General features: G+C 37.9%; 2 long non-coding RNA genes across 2 annotated transcripts in view; both read right to left on the reverse strand.

Annotated features, from left to right (window-relative positions):
* LOC140609493 (uncharacterized) overlaps positions 1 to 11231 on the reverse strand; it is a 28405-nt gene extending 17174 nt beyond the window's left edge. The window contains exons 1-2 of the long non-coding RNA XR_012011313.1: positions 10981 to 11231; positions 10509 to 10628 (exon numbers count right to left, since the gene is read on the reverse strand). This is a non-coding gene — a long non-coding RNA (uncharacterized lncRNA). The remainder of the gene's footprint in view (positions 1 to 10508; positions 10629 to 10980) is intronic.
* A 43-nt stretch (positions 11232 to 11274) lies between these two features.
* The window catches only part of LOC140609494 (uncharacterized), an 82989-nt gene continuing 74010 nt past the window's right edge, over positions 11275 to 20253 (reverse strand). The window contains exon 5 of the long non-coding RNA XR_012011318.1: positions 11275 to 11507. This is a non-coding gene — a long non-coding RNA (uncharacterized lncRNA). The remainder of the gene's footprint in view (positions 11508 to 20253) is intronic.

The following is a 20253-nucleotide window of genomic DNA, read 5'->3' on the forward strand; positions in this document are numbered from 1 at the left end:
AAGATAATGCCAAAGTTCCTTCCAGAGATGCTACATCAATTTACACTATCAGCAAAGTATGAAATGGCCTGTTTCCCCACAGCCTTGAAAACAAAATGTTAGTAAATTTCTGCATTTTGGAAAATCTGGAATTTTGATTACACACTCTGGTAAAATTGTGGTATCTTGGTGTGGTTTTACTTTGCTTTTCTTTTATATTGAGTGAGGCTGTGCATTTTTTCATGTTTAAGGGCTATTCCTTTTCTATAAAATGCTGTTCCAATCCTTTGCTTATTTTCCTGGTGGGGTTTTAATCACTTATAGGAATCTTTTTTCATATTAAGGCAATTAGCTATTTGGATGCCATGCAATCATTTTCCTGTTTTGTTATTTTTCTCTGAATTTGCTTATTGTTTTGTTTCCATTCAGAAGTTTAAAATTTATTCTTCTATAAATTTATTGAGTGTTTTTGTTACAGTCTTTAGACTTTAGTCATAATTATAAAGGTCTTTCTCAGTCCAAAGTCATAAGGGTTCTCTCATGTAATCCTCTCCTACTATTATGGCTTCATTTTTTAAATCTTTGAAATTTTTGGAGATAGTACTGGAGTAGGATAAAAAGAAGGAATTATACTTAACTTTTTTGGATGGCCTTACCATTGTCCAGCTTTATTTATTGAATAATATATCTTTCTCCCACCAATCTGAGATTCCACCTTTGGCCAATGCTAAGTTCCTTATATATACAGCTTTCTGTTTCACTGGTGTATACACTCACTTTGGATTTAGCTAGAGAGAGCTTTCTTGTTTTTTTTTTTTTTTTTCCAACCATCCATGCTCTAGCATTCAAAAGTACTCTTCCATTCCCAAGTCTTCAACAATGGAGCATCCCAGTTACATTTATGCCTTTGCACAGGCTGTTCACTCTGCATGGAATGTCCACCTTGCTCTTTTCTGTCTAGCAAACCTTGTTTGTCTGCTAAGACCCAGATAAATTATCACAGTTCCAAAGAAATGAGGAGCAGAAAATGCTTCTGTAATTATCAGGATGGGGAGAGGATATTATGTACATATGTAAACAAGAAATGATGAGAGTAGTTGCCTCTGGGAAGAGAAACTGTGACATTATATGAAAAGGAGATAGACTTTTCACTGAGTCTCCTCTGTACTGTTTGAATTTTTATCACATGAATGTATTAGGTTTTTGAATATATAGTATTTTTTCAAGAACAATTTCATGTTCTAGGAATGGCATGTAGACAGTTTATCTTTGCTGTCCAATAAAATGAACAGTGTAAAAATGTAATAAGTAAAAGACCATGAGAGAATTTTTTGTATCAGTAACATAATCTCCACTGTGAAGCACCCCTCACCATTACTCTATTCTCTACAGCAATTAAAGGCTCTGTCAGCTATGTTCCCAAAACACATCATACAAACTTCCAAATGGAAGCATATTGTGCATTTTGGTGCTATCATTTGCCTGTCACTCCATTGAACTGTTGGCTTGCTGTTCATCTTTGGAGCTCAGACTCTGAACACCAACTGCTGCCTCTTACTAAGTGTACAATGTTTGAAGAAGGAAGGGAGGGAGGCAGGAAGATATCCAGGGATGTTACATTAGAGGTACCTGGAAAGAGAAGAATGAGGAAGGAAATAGGCGTATAAATAAATAAAGCAAGTAAGTGGCTTTACATGGATCAAAGATGAAAGTGTGCCATGAACCAGAGTGTAACCACTCAAGTTCTCCCTTCTCTCATACTCCACTCCCAATATTTCTAGTCTGCATTTGGCAGCTAGAGTAATCTTGTTTAAAAGTATGTCAGATCATGTCTTTCCTCTGGATAAACTCTTAGCCACTGCCCCTGGCCAATGGAATCCGATTTTTACAGCATATACATCAATGTTACAATGGTCAGTGTGGCCCCACATAATGGTTCCTCATCACTTCTCTGACCTCCTCTCTTATTATTCTTCCCCTAAAGACTTTTTCCCCCTTCCATGTTGTCTTCCTGGCTATTGTTCCAACACTCTATATATACTCCAACACTCTAGAGCCTTTGCATTTGTCTCTTCTGCCTGGAATATTCTTTCCATTGCTAACTCTATGATTCCCTCACCTCATTCAAGTCATAGACAGTACTTTTCCTGTAAGCTGCCCTTGAACCCTGATCTGGCATTCTCTATCTACTTTCCTTGCTTTATTTTTCTTCATAGTACATAATAGCTTTTAATATACTTCATAGAGTGCCAAATTACTTTGTCTATTCCTACCAGAATAAAAGTTCATGAAGGAAGGGGGCACCTGGCACAAATTAAGTATACAGTAAATACTCACTGAATTAAAGAACAAAAGCATCTTAAGATCTATCAAGCAAAAACGACCTTGCAAGAAGCAGCAGTAGACTTACCATATGTTTTACAAACTGCTGCTCACCCCTGCATCTACCACCAAACAATGTGTCCTGAGATCTAATGGGTTTGGGCTGTGATCCTCTTTTCTTCTCACGTTCTTACTTAATAGTCTTCTCTACTGCCCTGAATTCAATTTCCACCCATATTATCAAGTCTATTTTCAAATGATATCTAAGTGGAACTCTAGCTCAGAGCTGTCTCCTAAATTCCAGATACCTTTGGACCTTTCTGCTCTGATGACTCACAGGCCCCTTAAATTCAACATGTCTCTACTGAATTCATCCTTGGCTCCTCTAAACCTGCTGCTCTAGCTTCCTTTCTTAGAGAACAACATGACATTCTTGCCAGTTGCCCCAGTCATCAATCAATCTGCATGTCATCTTGACTTCTTTCTCACCCAGACTCATTCACTCAACTGCAAAGGGCTACCAATGCTAATTTCTCCATATTTTTTTGAACAATTCACTTTCGCGGGGACCTATTTCCATTGTCCCCTTGTAGGTCATTACTACTTTCCATTTGAATATTGCAACTTGGCCTCACTTTTCCCCCTAGTTATTCAAATCTAATAAAAGTAGTTAACTATATTGGGCACGGTCTAAGCACTTTACACCCATTTAAACCCTACAGAATCCTATACAATAGGTTCTATTATTATCCCCATTTTATAAGTAAAGAAACAAAACCAAAGGCAAGTGTCTGTGTAACATCTCAAGGTCCTGTCCCTACAAAGCAGTGGATCTGAAATTTAAATCCAAGTAGTCTGGCTCGAGAGCCCATGTTCTTTACTATTATCTACTTAGGTTCTTTAGATTTAATTACCCTTGCTTAAACATTTTAGTGGTTCCCACAGTGCCTGGCTGGTTCAGTCTATAGAGCATGTGACACTTGATCTTGGGGCAATGAGTTCAAGCCCCATATTGGGTGTAGAGATTACTTAATAAAATCTTTTTAAAAAATTTTTAATGGTTCCCCATTACCTTTAGGATGAATGCTCAAATTCCTTACTATTCCCACCAAAATCTGAATCTTGTTCATCTCTCCATCTCCTTACTATTCCCACCAAAATCTGAATCTTGTTCATCTCTCCATCTCTATCTTTTACTTGAGCAGCCACCTTCACCCCCCTCCTACTCATACTTCCCTCACCATACCCTTTGCTCTATCAGTAATGAACTTCTTGCAGTCAGTTCCTTGAATGGTTTTGTGTGCTTGCATGTGTTATTTTCTGTGCCTGAGATGCTTTCATTCTACCCTATGCTCACTGGCCTGACTTCTCCCCATCCACCCTGCATGTCTTGCCATAGGCCTTTCTCGAGGAAGCTTCCCTGATCACTCTCTCTTGTACTCCCACATCTAGTTCTTGGGACCCTCCATTTTGTTTCTATGCCTCAAGATTGTGCTCTAGGACTCCTTCTTTTTTTTCACTATACATGGTCCCACCATGAATTGGTCCAGCTTTGTGTCAGTGGCTCCTAATCTGTATCTGACCTCTCTCTTCGATGTCCGAATGCTAATCTGACATCTCTTCCTGGAGATCAAAAAAGCCCTACTCAAGCTTAATACATCCCAAACAGAATCCTCTCCCCATCACCATCTATTCACCTGCCCACATCTAGAAGTTATTTTTACTGCTCTGGCATCTTAACACTCTAATCTAATCCTGCAGCAAGCCTGGTTAACTGTTTCTAAAAGATATCCCAAATCTATGGACTTCCCTCATTCTCTCTTGCCTAGAATATGTCAACAGCCTTATAACTAGACTCCATGCTTCACACTTGCCACATGGCAGCAAAGTAAATGTTTAAAATGTAAATCAGATCATGTACCCTCCTTCTCAAAACATGGCTTCCCAAAATGGCTTTCCATCGCACTTTAAATAAAACTCTACTTGTTATATGGCTTGGTCACTATCCTGACTTCATCTTCTACAATCCTCTCCCTGCTACTATCTTCTAGTCATACTGCTCTTGTTTCTGTTCCTTGTATATGCATCTTATATCTGCTATGTTTGGATTCTTCTGCAAGAAATAGAAAATACAAAATAAAGATGATTTACCCATATTGGCTATTACGCTCTCAAATAAGAGATTCAAGAGTAGTCCAGGGTTAGTACGGTAGTTCCATCATCATCAGGGTCCCAGGTTTCCTCTATCTTAGAGCTCTATTATTCTCTACACATGGCTTAAACTACATGGTCCAAGATGTTAGTTCGAGCTCCAGCCATCACATTAACAATCCAGCCAGCAGGAAGGTTAAAAGGCATATTTCTGCCTTTACAGGATATATGTGTTGTTATCCCATTGACCCAAACTCTGTGATATGGCCACAATACACTTCAAAAAAACCCAGTATCAATAGTTACTTTTCATTGCTAAGTAGTATTTCATAGTACAGACATACCACAGAGTGTTTATTCATTCGCTGTAGGATACTTGATTTTCTTCTAGATTCAGCTATAAATAAAACTACTATGAATATTCATATGAAGGTTTTAGTATAAACAAATTTTCATTTCTCTGGGATAAATTCCCAAGACTGTAGTTGTCAACTCCTATGATAAGCACTTGTTTAGGTTTTTAAGAAATTGTTATACTTTTTCTAGAGTAGCTGTACCATTTTACATTCCCATTGCAAACGTGTGACTGAATCAGTTTCTTCACATCCTCACCAGCTTTTATGGTTATCATTATTTTTTATTTTAGCCATTCTTATAGACACAGAGTAATATCTCCCTGTAGTTTTAATTTGCGTTTCTCAAATGGCTGATTGTGTTGAACATTTTCCATGTGCTTATTTTCTATCTATATATCTTTTCTGGTGAAATTCATGTCACTTCATGTCTTACAGTCATTTTTTAGTTGTCTTTGTTCATTTATCCTTGTTGAGTTTTGAGATTTCCTGATATACTTTAGATACAAGCACTTGTCAGTTATATGGTTTGCAAATGGTTTCTCTCAGTCTGCAGCTTATCTTTTCATCCACATCACAGGGACTTCCACAGAGCAAAAGTTTTAAATCCTGATAAGGTCCAATTTGTTATTTTTTTCTTTTTTGGATCATGCTTTTGGTGTCAAGTCTAAGAACCCCTTTCCCAGTCCCAGGTCCCAGAGATATTTTTTCCTATGATGTTGTCATGGTTTCCTATAAGTTTTATAGCTTTGTATTTTATATTTAAGTCTATGTAAAGATGTTTTGAGTCAACTTTTGTAAAAGTTGTGAGAATTAGATCAAGATTCTTTTTTTTCTGTTTTTGGATGTCTAATTGCTTCAGCAAGAAAATATTTGAAAATAAATCATTAAACAGATCATTGTCCATGCATAAAAAAGAAAGTGATGATTAATAAGAAAAGAAAATGGGTTCACTAAAACTCAGGCCAAATTAGCTTTTCTCTCTCTTTTTTTTTTAAACAATAAGATTTCTATGGGCAGCAATTTGGAAAATGCTGGCAAAGTAAAATAAACTTAACATATATAGACCTAGATGGAAATATAGTGTTCAGTGAGAGAGAGAGAGAGAGAGAGAGAGAGATCATTGCCCCACTATATTTGATACTTGTCAGAGCATTTCTGGAGTAGAGCTCTGCCTGCCAGTAATATGTTTTAAAAGCACATCAAGGTGTGTGTGGGAAGAAAGGCCAAATGGTGACAGGTCTGCAGCCATGACTTTTGAGGATTTGCTGAAGAACATGTACTGCTCATTTCACTTTCAATGGATAGTGAGATAGTGGGTAATGAACCTAGGAAACAGTAAGCATAAAGAAGACATGAAGTAAATTTGAAATTTTCGGCAGGCCATCTCACTAAAGGAGTGGTGGGTTATGCACAGCTTTGAGGAGGACAAGCCAGGACAAGAGGGTGGAAGTTAGAGGAAGCTTGATTACAGTTCAATGTGAGGAAAGTCTTTCTAATAATTTATGCTAATCAATCACAAGTTACAATCTATCTCAAAATATACACATGGAATAATCTACTTCAAAACATAGTGAATTCCCTATAGATAAAATGGCATGAGCTATAATGAGATGTTGACCCACATGACCTCACAAGTCTCCAGCCAGGATGAGAAACTTTGAATTTGGTGGAGGAAGATTTTCTTACAGGCTGGAGAAGTCAGGCAAGATTTCAGAGTGGAGAGTGCCTTTTAGGTTTGTTTGGTTTTTAAAAAAGATTTATTTATTCATTTGAGAGAGAGAAAGTGTGTGTGTGTGTGTGTGTGTGTGTGCACGCGCGCATGCGTGTACGCTTTTGCAGGCAAGCAGAGCAAAGGGCAGACGGAGAGAGAGAATTCTTAAGCAGACTCTGAGCAAGGAGCCAGACACGACTCAATCTGAGGACCCTGAGATCATGACCTGAGCTGAAATCAAGAGTTGCATGCTTAATCAACTGAGCCACTCAGGCTCCCCACCTTTTAGGTTTCTTAAATGGTTAGTGACTCTGTGTTTTAAAGACATGAAGGTAGGGATCGTGGTCAAGAAAGAGATAGCAAGTTGTTCTTTCTGATTGAAGCAGAGACTTTTTCTGTGGGGAGTATCATCTAAAGTCTCCTAGCTCTGAACCAACAGTTAGGTCACATCTAGACTGTGATTGTCTGAAGGAATGTTCTTCTAGACATAGACTCAACCAAATGGTTGTAATAAGGACATACATAGTAGACTGAGATCCCAGCTTGAGTTTTATTGTATGAAGTCAACATTCATACATTCTTCTAACTACACTTTAAATGGAAAAATAAAATGTTAGAAGTAAAGGGGCCTTAGATACAATCACTTCTAATCTACCCATTTTATAAATGGGAAAAAAGAAAAAAGAAAAAAAGCAGACTTAAAGAAGTTCACATTTTTCACTCAAGAAACATTTTTCATATGTAATTAGTGATAGATAGCCTAGCCTCCTTATTCCAAAGAATTGATATTTATTGGGTACTTTCTATATGCAGAGCACTTCATATGGATTATATATTTAACAATCATAATAATTCTATAATTTGGGTATTATTATTAATGCCATTTTGCAAATGAGGAAACTAAGACTCAAAGAAAAAAAATTACTAGCTCTAAATTACACAGCTAGAGAGCAGAGGGGCCAGGATTTAAAGCTAAACTACCAGAATGGCTAGAATAAAAAAGACCAGATATAACAAGTGTTGATGAGGATATGGACCAAAGGGAACCCCGTGTTCTACTGGTAGGAGTGTAAATTGGTGCAGCCACTCTGGGAAACAGTATGGAAGTGGGACACCTGGGTGGCTCAGTGGTTGAGCGTCTGCCTTTGGCTTAGGTCATGATCCTAGGGTCCTAGGATCTAGTCCCACATCAGATTCCCCACAGGGAGCCTGCTTCTCCCTCTGCCTGTGTCTCTGCCTCTCTTTGTGTGTCTCTCATGAATAAATAAATAAAATCTTTAAAAAAAAACAGTATGGAAGTTCCTCAAAAAATTAAAAATGGAAATACCATATGATCCAGTAATTCTATTAGTGGGTATTTACCCAAAGAAAATGCAAATACTAATTCGAAAAGATATATACACCCCTGTGTTTACTGCATAATTATTTATAATAGCCACAGTATGGACGTAATCAAGTGTCCACTGATAGATGAATAGATAAAGAAGATGTGGTATATACACAATGGAATATTACTTAGTCATAAAAAAGAATGAAGTCTTGCCATTTATGACAACACGGATAGATCTGGAGGGTATAATGCTAAGTGAAGTAAGTCAAACAGAGAAGGATGGATACTATATGAATTCACTTATATGTGGAATTTTAAAAACAGAACAAACAAAAAGCAGAAACAGACCCATAAATACAGAGAATAAATTAGTAACTGCCAGAAGGGAGGGCTGTGGGGGATGAACAAAACAGGTGAAGGAGAGTAGGAATTAAAGGCTTGCAACAATGGAATGAATAAGTCATAGGCGTAAAACGTATAGAGAATATAGTCAATGGTATTAGAATAGTGTTGTACAGTGACAGATGGTAGAGCATAAGGAAGAGAGTTGTCAAATCACTATGTTATCTGAAACTAATGTAATATTATGTGCCAACTCTATTTCAATAAACATAATAAATTAATAAAGCTATCAATTTCTAAGATTACATTTTTTAACATTTCTATTTTATTACTAATTTTTAGTTACAAAGGTAATTTGAGTCCAACATTACAGAGATGTATAAAGAAAAAGTTAGTAATTTGCCTCTCTCCTCTCCCCAACCACTTTCCTTGGGGTAAACAGTGTTTCCAGTTTGGTACATAAGATCTCAGAATCTTCTCTAAACACTTGGCCTTTGTGTTACATGGCCTCCTTAATTTAGCCTTATTTCTAGCACAGAAAACTACCTCCAAATAAAAAAAAATGGGAAGGGAAGTTTTAGAAATGACACAGTAAATAAGTATCAACTGCTCTTAGTAAATCGATATTTAACAAAGTATATTAAACTCACCAGAATAAGAGGCTTCACGTGGGGCTAAACATTTTCTGGTAAGATTTACTCTGATGAATGTGTGTAATTAAACTGAAATGGGAAGGTCTAACTGTGTATGTGACTGTGCTATGGACAATCATTACTTTGTCCCAATAGCAAACAATTATTCCTTGTATGAGAGCCAGATTTGGATGCTAAATTTCACTCTGGAAAATAAGTGATCATAGATAATTGTAGGAAACTCTGAAAATAAGTCTTTTCTAGTGGGGATTCAAGGGGGCCTTATCTAATGTGGTAAGATCACAGTGTAGAGCTCTCTTTCATCCTATCAAGAAGCAAGGTACACCTTTTACTTTTCAGGGAAAAACAAATTTCCATTTTCCATGGGACAACTGTATTGAAATACCTGTTTCTGAAGAAGTGACAGATTAAAAGGGACAGAATTAGTTAATTCTGTATAATCTGATGTTTAGGAAATAGTGCACAATATAATCTCACAAATAAAAACACATATTTACCCAGTCTTTCCTATTTTGATTCGTCACCTTCTGTTGCTTTTAAAATCTGGGGGGAGAAACTGTCACAAAACTATTCTGACTATATAGCACGAGTCCTCCAAAATGTGCTTTTCCCCAATCTTTTCTTATGAAACTTTCTGTGGAATAATGTCTCCCTTCATGGTTTCAAACAGCTTAACAGCAGATCAAAATACAAGCTTAACATCAGCATATTGAGATGTATCCAAAATAGGAACATTTTTCTTGTATCTAAAAATAAACTGCGACTATTTCAATTTGTGGAACAAATAAAATGGATCAGGAAGGGAGAGCCTGTAGCACTACCTACAGCTTGACTGACTATTCATTTCCTTCCTCATAAATTTAACAATGCAAATTTAGTGATGGCTTTGCCCAACGGTTGCCAATTTGGGCACCAACTTTCTCGAAGAAATAGCCTGATTAGGAAATAATTGTACTTCTTCCCCGCTACTGTTACCACACCTGCACTTTTCATTTCCTATAAGGTACAGTGGCAAAACTGCATCTTTCAACTCTGCCTCTTTTATCTGATGTAGTGGATGACAGGTAATCTAGCTGAAAGTTCCGACAATTGCACCACCAGAAAAACACTGGCTGATGAAATCTGAGCAGTTATCACACTAACCATCACCTGTCAAGCCTCTTGCTTCAATTTAAGGGCGCATCAATTTTCTGAAGAGGAAATCAAGGACAAAGAATAAAAGCGCTTCAGATAAACACTGACAAAGGCCCTTTCTGCCTTTTTTTTTTTTAATTTATGATGGGATGTACTATCATAGGTTGCTCCGTGAGGTTTTATCAACTGTCCTGATACATCCCAGATAGCTCAGAATTCTTTGGCCATTGATGAAGTGCTATACTTGCACTTACTGAAAGGGCAGAAGATTTCCAACTGAAAATTACTTTCACTAAATACCACAAAGATATTGAAGGCAGAGAGAGCGGGGAGATGGAACAAATGACAGCTGCATATAACAATGAACCTCTCAGTTCTCGAGGCTGGCAGACAAGACTGATTAGAGCAAGAACATGAAATAATGTTTTCTTAAAGCCAGGGAGCATATTGTGTAAAGTGTCAGGCACAAAGAATTCATATGTCCTTTGTGGCAAGTTGGGAGCTCAGCGCTGGCTGCCAACTGTACTTACGGTGTGTCCTGTCACAGCTTCCAGACCCAGATTGTTTTCTAGATTTCCTACAGTGTGTCTGGTTACCTCCTTCAAGAGACACAGGCAAATGATGGTATTCGGTGAGAGGCAAGATGAAGGCTAGGGAAGTAAAGTAAAGGACAGTGAAGTCGATTCTGGGAGGCACTTGGAACCTGGCCCATATTAAAACAGATCAGCTCTTCTTTGGGGATTGAAAGCCATAGGGCTGAGGTGCTGGGCCTTCACTGTAATTCTTTTGGCATATCCGTGGAGAGCATTTTCAAGAGGGGAAACAACATATTAGAGCAAAGACGAGCTCTTGATTGGTGTCGGGGTCTAAGAATGGATGTGAGGCTAACTGTGATGTCTCCCCCCCTCCTGATGGATTTGGTAACTCTTCTGCCCAATGGAAAGTGTACTTGGTGTATCCTGGAGGCTGCTGGAGTTTTCAAAGGAAGTGCCAGTTACTCACTGTTTTGATTCCTTCAAGTTGTGAACCCTTTGGGAGATAGACAAGGCAGCCAGAGATGAAGACAGCAGCTTTATTCGCAATCAAGGGAGACTAGAGAACGTAGGTGGAACACACCTGTCCCCAAGGGCTTAACCAGCAGCACAGAGGAGACCGGGCACAGCCTGCCCTCGGGCAAGTTCTGAGCGAAATCACCAAAGGCAGTGGGGGCCACCTGTGTGCACCTCTTTCCAATTCTCCCCGACATGTCAGCAGCCTCTCCTTGAAGGTGGGGTGAAAATGAGGACAAGGCAGAGAAACGAGGACAACACATTCTGGCAGGATAGAAATCTGAATTTTGTGAACTAAAGCCCTATACTCCGCAGTGTTTTTACCTGTTTACTGATTTGCTGGTGGGCCCACTTGGGTAGGAATGAAAGGAGAGTACGAAACAGCCTCTTTTGCCTTGGAGGGCAAGGCACATTCTCCAATCCAGTGCCATCAGGAGTAAAGCTGATTCTCAGCTGACGCCCACGTTTCTGCTCTCACATCTCAGAGGAGAAAGCAATGTCATTAATATGCTCAACAGCTCAGACTTCTCCAGATCTCAACTGGACAGTTTCCCAGAGGCCTATGAGAGCAAGTCTCTAGAGTAAGGGTTGAAACTATTAATGAGAAATTTTTATTTTGGAACAGTGACGCTTCAGGTCCGGTTCAGCTCTCAGTTCCCTCGGGACAAAACAATTAAAAGGGATATATTCTAAGCTCTGGTTTACCAGGGAAAAAGCAATTGTGTGTTTTTGACCTGTTGGTATAATGGATTTCTCATTTGCATTTTTTCATGAAAATCTAAATCCAAACCACAAACACACTTCGCTGTGTTCCCTTAAATGAGACTGTTTTCCTTTACCATTCACACATAAAAGGAAAGCATGGACTTCCTAGGACCTCGCAATTATAATTGTAGAGCATCCCTCCTTCTTTCTCATACCTTCCCAAAGTAGGGTTCTGTCGTAAGATGCCACTTTTTGTATTTATTCCTTCTAAGGGGCTCAAAGCACTTACAGACAGCTCCTCAATTTGTGCAATAGTCCTAAGACTAATGAATGAGAGAAGAATGAAGTTGGAATTAAAAGGAGGTGTGCAAACAGCCATGATGGTACCCATGTTACTCAGTGAAGCCATGCCGCAGTGGAATACAAGACCCCCCATCCCAACCCCAGTGCTGTGCTTTCTGCATCCACCCAAAGCATGTGGCTCTATGATTTTGATCTATCTCACAGTCGTTATGATGGAATTCCTCCTGCCTGTGCTTGTTACCCTCATCAGACTGACCAGAGCACCGAAAGGCAGAACTGATTGTACGTATTTCCCCCCAGCGCACATTAGATTGGCTAGAAATATTTATCCATTTTCACATGATAAAGGAAGCAAATTCACAAATGTACAAGTTTTTGAACAGAGGGTCTTCATCTCTATGAGGATACACTTGGGATTCTTGCCTTTTTTAAAGGTGGGAAAGGAAGAGAATTGTTTTACTTTTTCATTTTTTTGTCATTTTCTAGATATCTTTTATATGGCAATCTTGCATTTTCTGCTTATTTCAATGCCCCCTTGACCAGAGGTACTCTATGAGCATGGGGTGTGGGGGGGAGGCAATTATATTCAAACGGAAATAGATTCAACTGCCACTTCCGAGGGCAACATTCTGAATAGCTGGAACATTCAGCTCCTTGTCTGAAATTCATTAAGTTTGTTGGGGTGATTAAATAAGATGACATGATGTACATGCACCCCCCAAAAATCACTCATGAATGTTCTGTTCATCTGCTCATTTTCCCTTCTCTGAATATTCAAATTATCAGTGTTTACTCCAATTGTATTTACGCTTGGATGAATCCATCTGAAGGCAGCATTTCTGATTTTTTGTTTGTTTTGCAGGGGGATGTCTTTATTTAAAGTGGCATTGCTTTCCCACAAAAGTCATGCAGTGTACCAGTGACCCAGGGGTTGAATCTATAAATGGGAAATATTTATTTTGGAATAGTGGTGGTTCAAGTATGATTTGACTCTAGACTGTCTTCTATGATAGTCCTTGTGCCACTAATTTTGCCATAATTATTGACAAAAATAGGAATCACCTCATTTATGGGCATGAGCCATCAGAGGCAGTTCTATTCTTTTCTATACTAGAGAATTATTTTAATAGCGGTAAAGGACAGGGTGGCAGAAGGTCTTTTGTCCTCTCCAATTTACACATTAACAAAGACTTGAGAATCACTGTTTTATGGCAATGAATACATACTCTTGGTCAGAGCTAGCAAAAATGAAGGACCAAGTATTCAAGTTTGTTTGATTAGGTAGGAAAGCAAACTGACTAAATTCTTTCCCCTGGACAATGTCTTCTTTTAGCAGTCCTAAAAGAAGGGTGGGGCTGGAGATTATTGTTCTTTTTTATAATGGACATAAAAATAAGACAACTTTCTCTCCTCTGTGGATGGCAGGATGGGTGCTCTTTCCATCCAGTGGAAGAAGAGAATAGAAGATATCTCTTGCAGTTTATTTCTAGCTCTAGACAAAAGTTACTAAGTCAAGAGAATTGATAATATAACCCAAGGTCTTTTTTCCTGTCACCTTAAATTTCTGGGCATGCAAGCCAGGAAAAAATTTTTTAAAAAATTAAATTTAAAAAATTAATCTGCATTTCCACTTTTAAAGTGCCTTTCGTTTAGGGCACCTGGGTGGCTTAGTGGTTGAGCGTCTGCCTTTGGCTCAGGTCATGATCCCGGGGTCCTGGGATGGAGTCTCACATTAAGCTCCTCTTAGAGAGCTTGTTTCTCTCTCTGCCCATGTCTCTGCCTCTCTCTGTGTGTCTCCTATGAATAAATAAATAAAATCTTTTAAAAGTAAATAAATAAAGTGCCTCTGGTTTAATGTAGTTAATTCCTCCATTTGGGGGAACCGTAATATCCCCATTGTTGTTCAGGCGATTCCACATTCCCCTCCTTCAAGTCATTTGGGGCTCGAGGTAGGCCAAGCACAAAATCTGGATGCAGAGATATACTAGATTTCCTTTTCTTGATAAATGGAACTGCTCTCCTAGAAATATGAAATGTATGACTTCTTTTTTCTTCCTTAATAACATAGAGGCTTGGGTTACATTTGCACATGTGCCTGTCTCCTCCTGAGCCTATGTTACACCTGCTTGCTCCTTATTTCTCTCCTCAGGTTGCATAATTAATTCTTTTTTTTTACTCAGGGAAATTATTATATTTTTGTATTCTAAAGCCCCATTTCAAATAAGAGATGCTAATGGTGCTCAGAATTGCCTAAGCTGAGCTCTCATGCACTCTCACACAAGCAGTATAAAATGCATATATAAAAGAGTTTGCTTGGCTAGAGGTGATATTTGAATAATCGTTACCAAATCATTATACTGGGTACCATTAACATAAACTCTATTACTCGTTATTAAATATTTTTAAATAAAAAAGAACTAACATAGTAATACAACATGTTTAGACACTTGGAGACTATGTTTTAAAACCTCAAATATCTTTATGACATCATAGATCAAAAGTTTCAGTTTTATTTCACCATAGATCCATAAGATTTTTTATGAAGAGAACCTGAAATGAAATTAGTTACCTTCAAATAGTTTACAATTGATTGTTGGAAAATCATTTTTCTAAGCCTTCGGCTAAAGACTCAGAAAGGTACAGAAGAAATTCTTTCCACATTAATTTTTGGTTGAATTATATTTCACTTAGTATCATAGCCTTGCTGTTTAGCTAGAAGAAACCATCCGCCGGCTTTTAAATACACAATATTCTATGTAGATACTTAATTATCTCTAATTTCATTAAATGCCAAAGCTACTTGGAATGTGTTCCATTCAAAATCAATTTTAAAATTTACTCTTTAAGAAAAAGAGATTGCAAAACATAAACATCATCTATCCTTTAAGGGCAGAGAGCTGGTCTCCTACTGCCTTAGCTTCTACATACTCCAGGTCATTCAGCAGATACTCAATGAGTATTTCTTTTAAAAAATGGAAACAGGGAACATCATAGCTCCTGATTCCATGATTCTAAAATCTAAGGAATTCATGTTTTTAAAAGAAAAGCATTAAATTATACACCTATGATTTTCATTTGCCTGAATGGGAGAAATGAAGCAATTCTTTTAACAACACAAATAGTGAGTTGCCTTCTGACTGAATGGAATGATACATCTAAGTGACCATGCTGGATGCCATCATAAAACTCATTTGCACTATTAAGATTAATGTTTACCTAACAGAAGTTCTTGTTTTTACAAGAAAATATTATTCTAATATCCCACTTCCAATTTATAAAATTCCTCCTCAAAGAGCAACCAGACACACGGATTGTGGTACTGGGCAGGATGACAGTAGATATGAAAAGAAAAAAGGACTAGACCAAGCACCCTATATGAAAAGATAAGAGGGATGCCTGGGTGGCTCAGCAGTTGAGCGTCTGCCTTTGGCCCAGGGCATAATCCTGGAATCCTGGGATCGAGTCCCACATTGGGCTTCCTGCATGGAGCCTGCTTCTCCCTCTGCCTATGTCTCTGTCTCTCTCTCTCTCTCTGTGTCTTTCATGGACAAATAAATAAAATCTTAAAAAAAGAAAAGAAAGAAAAGACAAGAGGTCTGGGTTTAATTTGTGCTTTTTTTTTGGTCTCAACATGTTTCGTGTTAGTCTCCCTTCCACATGCACAATCACCAAAGTCATAGACAATGAGAAGGCAGTCGAGAGTTTAACAGGGATTACTAACTAGTTTATTTTTCTGTGATGCTAGTTGTGCACACTGAGTTGAGTGATGAACGTGAAATTGCCAAAAAGCACAAGAACCTTGGCAAATATTCACAGAGTAGAGCACAATGCTTAAATACAACTAAATGATTTAATGACAAGTAGGGAATTACTGTAAAATAGAATGCTGGAGAAAGGCAGCAAACAGCACCTGCTGGCTAGACTAAGAAATCCAAAATGGATTCCAGGAAGAGAGTACAATGCCCAGCTGCTGTGGTAGTTGCCTGTTCCCCCTATACTGTTATTACTGTTCAACAGTCCTGAAATCTGAATGACAGTGGCCTGAGCCCTTTCAAACAACAGAAAGAAGGTCAATTTTTGTAATGAGGAAATGGAAGTGGTGGCGCCGAAGATCACTGACCCTTACAGTTTCTTGTGCGATGAAGGAGCAGTGAAGTGCACCAGGAAATTATGGTGTAGGAAAACAGTGACACTACCATCATAAAACACAGAACCAAGGAACAAGTAGCAAATGTGCTAAAATGTGCATAAATCAAATATATGCTATCAACCCTGGGTTTATTCCTCTTCTCAAACTGTGAGAAATTGGGCCAACACTTCTGTGAAGAAAGGAAAAGGCAGAAGGCCAAAACTTAACTTCAGGAGTCTAAAAGGATACTTTTAACCAGGGGTAATATTTTAAATATTTAGCTACTAGATGGTCTAGGTACTGACCGATCAGAACACATGCTGATCAAGATGCTGGAGGTGAAGGCTTGCTGCTCTGCCAGAGGCTAACTGGTTAATTCCCAGGTCCTGGGTGGGTCTAGGACTCCAGAGAGAAGCCAGGGCAGCTCAGGCAGAGAGGTGGGGTGGGAGGACTTAGGGCTGGGCCAGTGGTTGTTTACCCACTGACCAAAAATTATTTCAATATTTGAGCATCTCATATAGGCCACCAGCTCATCAGCGCTACTCTTAACCCTGCCTCAGTCTACTGCTATACCTATTAACACAGCATTTCGTGGGGTAAAGCAGGGCAATAGTAGCGTGTTAGCAGGGCCAGTTGAAAACTTGTCTTTGATTGATATCTGATGGCCTTTCCCATTTCGTGTCCTTTGGGATTATGTTACCAAGTCATCCTCATAGTCATAACTCAGGTGTTTCTGAATGAGACAGGGGATGTGTTCAACTCACTGATAGACTCAGTGAAATTTATTTCACTGGATAATAATGACGCTTGATTATCTGATGTTTCCAAGCATCCTAGATTTCTCTTTGGTAATGAAGCAGGGTTGTGATTCTGAACAGGTCAGACCAGACACGGCAACAACGTTTACGGATTTGATGACTTTGCATTTATATTTCATTTTTATCAGTTTAGTAGGTGCAGTGATTTTAAATCGCAAAATGTGAAATATTAGCAAATGGGATATAGAAGGAAGGTTTGGAAGAATCAAAACTTCCAAACTTGGAACTTCAAACGGACACAAAAACCAAATGTTAGCGATCTTCTAATATAGAGTAAATGTGATCACTTAAAGATGATTCTACTGAGAGTGGCTGAGAATCTTAAGACACCTGGGAGATAAAGAAGCTGTAATAAAAGCAGTCACTTCTCCAAATTTATTCCCCATGTGTGACAATGGAAGAAATGCCTATCCTCATAAAGAAAAGGAGATGCCTAATCATCAGGAGGAAGCCAGGATGCTCTCAGTTTGTGCAATGCACAAGACTGGAATGTCATTCATAAATATCCAAAAGAAACATTTAATTAAACATGAATTGAGCTTCCAAGCAGGTAAGTTATTCCAGGGAAAAAAAGTTTTCTCAGGCCACAAAGAGATAAATATTTGATTCGAATTTTCAAATACAGTTATTAAACACTGAAAGTGCCATCATTGTACTGGACACTTTGACTACAAGTGCTATTGGAAAGCAATCAGCAAATACAGAGTAAGTGCAGGAACTGGTGATGAAAATGGGTAATGGGGATCCCTGGGTGGCGCAGTGGTTTAGCGCCTGCCTTTGGCCCAGGGCGCGATCCTGGAGACCCGGGATCGAATCCCACGTCGGGCTCCCGGTGCATGGAGCCTGCTTCTCCCTCTGCCTGTGTCTCTGCCTCTCTCTCTCTCTCTCTGTGACTATCATAAATAAATAAAAAAAAAAAATTAAAAAAAAAAGAAAAGAAAATGGGTAATGAAATAATGTATATCTTTAGTCTACCTTGCAATGTACCAAAAATTGAAGTCTTTTTTTTTTTTAATAGTCAAAAGGAAATAAACTGAATTCTAAACTTCTTTTAAGTGTCAGCCTTCAAGGGGCATCTTCTTTGAGGCTACACATCTAAGGAAGTGGGAGAAAATGTCCATAAATTTGAAAAACTAGGTGCTCCTCATACATTGAAGTTGACATCTTAAATTAATCATAAGTGAAAATAGTTGTAAAGGATGTAATATTGACATTTTAAAATACAACTTTACATCGCTCTTTTCAATGAATTCAATGGGACATAAATGCCATAGTGATTTTACACCCACCATCATCCATTGAAAAAGAGATTTCAACCAAGTCTTCTCAAATAGTTGCAAATTTCATATGATTCCTTTGTCTCATTGAAATTGTTTCCATTCCTCTTTTCTCATACAATTTTATCTTACTATAATAGGTGTTTAATATTTGAAAGCACTCTATTGATTATGTTCTCATACTTCTCTGCAGTCACAAAAAAAGGCATATAAATTGAATTTTTTAACGTAAAATTATCCTGTTATCACATGGTACTGAGTATTAAAAAACATTCTGAGTTTTTTTAAGTATTGGTAGTATACAATTTGACAAAATAATATAAATATTTCAAAAATATGTGATAAATATTAAATATAGAAATAAAATTTTATTAGAAATTCATCTTCTTATGAGATGAAGGAATAATTATGCAGTCTTAATACAGGAGGCTTCTTCCACACACAAATAAATTGTCCCTTCATGTAGCACTCTGGAAGTTTTTAAACCCTGGGGCTACTGGGGAGCATTATAGCGATGTCTCTAACTTTGGAGTGTAATGTAATCTCAACACTGCATAGCACTGAACTTTCCACTGTTCAGCACAATTCCCAGCACCTCATAGGTATTCAATGAAAAATTGAATTTTCTTGGTCTCATTTCTCATCCTTCCAGCGTTCAATCTTGCTTGGGCAACCAGTAACCTAACAAATTAAGCCGCCCCAACATCAAGAGCTTCGTTTTAATAGGGATCTTCTCAGATAAATGGGTATAAACAGAACCTTTTCCTGATGTCCTCACATCCCCTTCATAGCAGGAAACAAAGGTTTTTAAAAACAGGTTTATACGTGTGCATGCACATTTAATCAAATGGTTTAATGTAATGTATGCATATAAGGCTCTAAACCCAATGTTATTGAAAAATTAAGAAGTTCTATGTAAGGGCATTTAAATGGTGACATTTATTGCAAAAATACACTAACTCAAAAAGCTCCATTTCTTTTCCAATAGTAAATGCTGATAGTATGTCAAGCAAATGGAAACTGCACTTGGATACACAATACCTGGAACATTTGAGTCACTTTAAAAAAACACAGATGGTATTTTAGAAAGAGCCTACCTTTCTATTAGCATAAGTAGGCTGTGGTTTTTTCAAAAGTAATGACTTCTGTTTCTACCCCCTGCCTGAGTGTACCGCCTACTACTGAACGGTCTGAATCTACACTTCCCCACTGGTCTCCCCTACTCTTCTCACACAGGGAAACATATTCCCCAGCAGGTACTTTTTATTTTAACAGATAAAAAAAATATTAATGGCTCATTATCCTTTTTTAACCACAGATTATTTTTCACTCTTATTATTATTATTATTTTGACTAGGATATTTCTGCTTCTCTACCAAAGAAGTGTGCCAAGTATTTAAAACCTCTCTAAAAAATAAAATCTTGTTTCAAAATAAAGATTTTAGGAGAATTTCTTTGTAGAAGCGAACCATTGCATTTTAAGTGTCTTTTTTGTTAGCAAGCCCTAATATAGCAACTCAGCAGTAATTGCTATTTTATAATCTCCTGAATATTGAACTATTTATTATGCAAATTAATGCTCTTTGGAGTATGCACCCGCCTAGCCACTGAGTTCTTTTTTGTTTACATATTTTACTTTTGCAGCTTTTGCCAGTCTGGGTAAAGAGGCATCTTGATATTTACCAAATCCAGGCATAAACAGATTTCTGCCAGACACGTAGCAGCTACACTTCATGTCTTTGTTTTTAAATTAAAGAAAGACATATGGAAGATTTGCAAAATAGGAGGAAACAATATTTTGGTAACAGCTAGACATTCTCTTCAGCAGACTTTAGTCTCATCATGGCTACAGAGCTCCGGGACCAGGGTATGACTCCACAGTGCCCAGCAGAATGTGGTGGCTTAAGAAGATGAACTGGGTTGAACCAGTAGAAACTGTCATTTTGACCCAATTTTTATGGAACCAAAATGGTCAAATATTGCAATTTCATATG

Source organism: Canis lupus, chromosome 18 (genome assembly GCF_048164855.1).
Source record: "Canis lupus baileyi chromosome 18, mCanLup2.hap1, whole genome shotgun sequence".
Lineage (NCBI taxonomy): Eukaryota > Metazoa > Chordata > Mammalia > Carnivora > Canidae > Canis > Canis lupus.